This window comes from Geospiza fortis, unplaced genomic scaffold (genome assembly GCF_000277835.1).
Source record: "Geospiza fortis unplaced genomic scaffold, GeoFor_1.0 scaffold258, whole genome shotgun sequence".
NCBI lineage: Eukaryota > Metazoa > Chordata > Aves > Passeriformes > Thraupidae > Geospiza > Geospiza fortis.
In genome coordinates, this window is record NW_005054602.1 from 454,491 (window position 1) to 454,765 (window position 275).

Consider the following 275-nt stretch of genomic DNA (forward strand, 5'->3'; position numbering starts at 1 on the left):
GGGAGGGACAAGCCCAGCCCCGCCGCGGAAGGAGGGTAGTGTACGAACTGTTCCTCACTCCCTGCCGGCGGCAGGATTCCGATCGCAGTCCCGATCCTGAGGAGGCAGCACCCCTGACCGCTGCGCCGAGCAGGAGTCCGGCTACTTTTCCCGCTTCGCAGGCCAGAAATTAAGGAAGGTCCTGCCCCTTATTTGTGCGGGTTTCTCCAGATGAGGATCGCAGGAGTAACAAGAACCTACAGAAAGGTTGTAGCTGCCGCCCTGTAAGGACACGA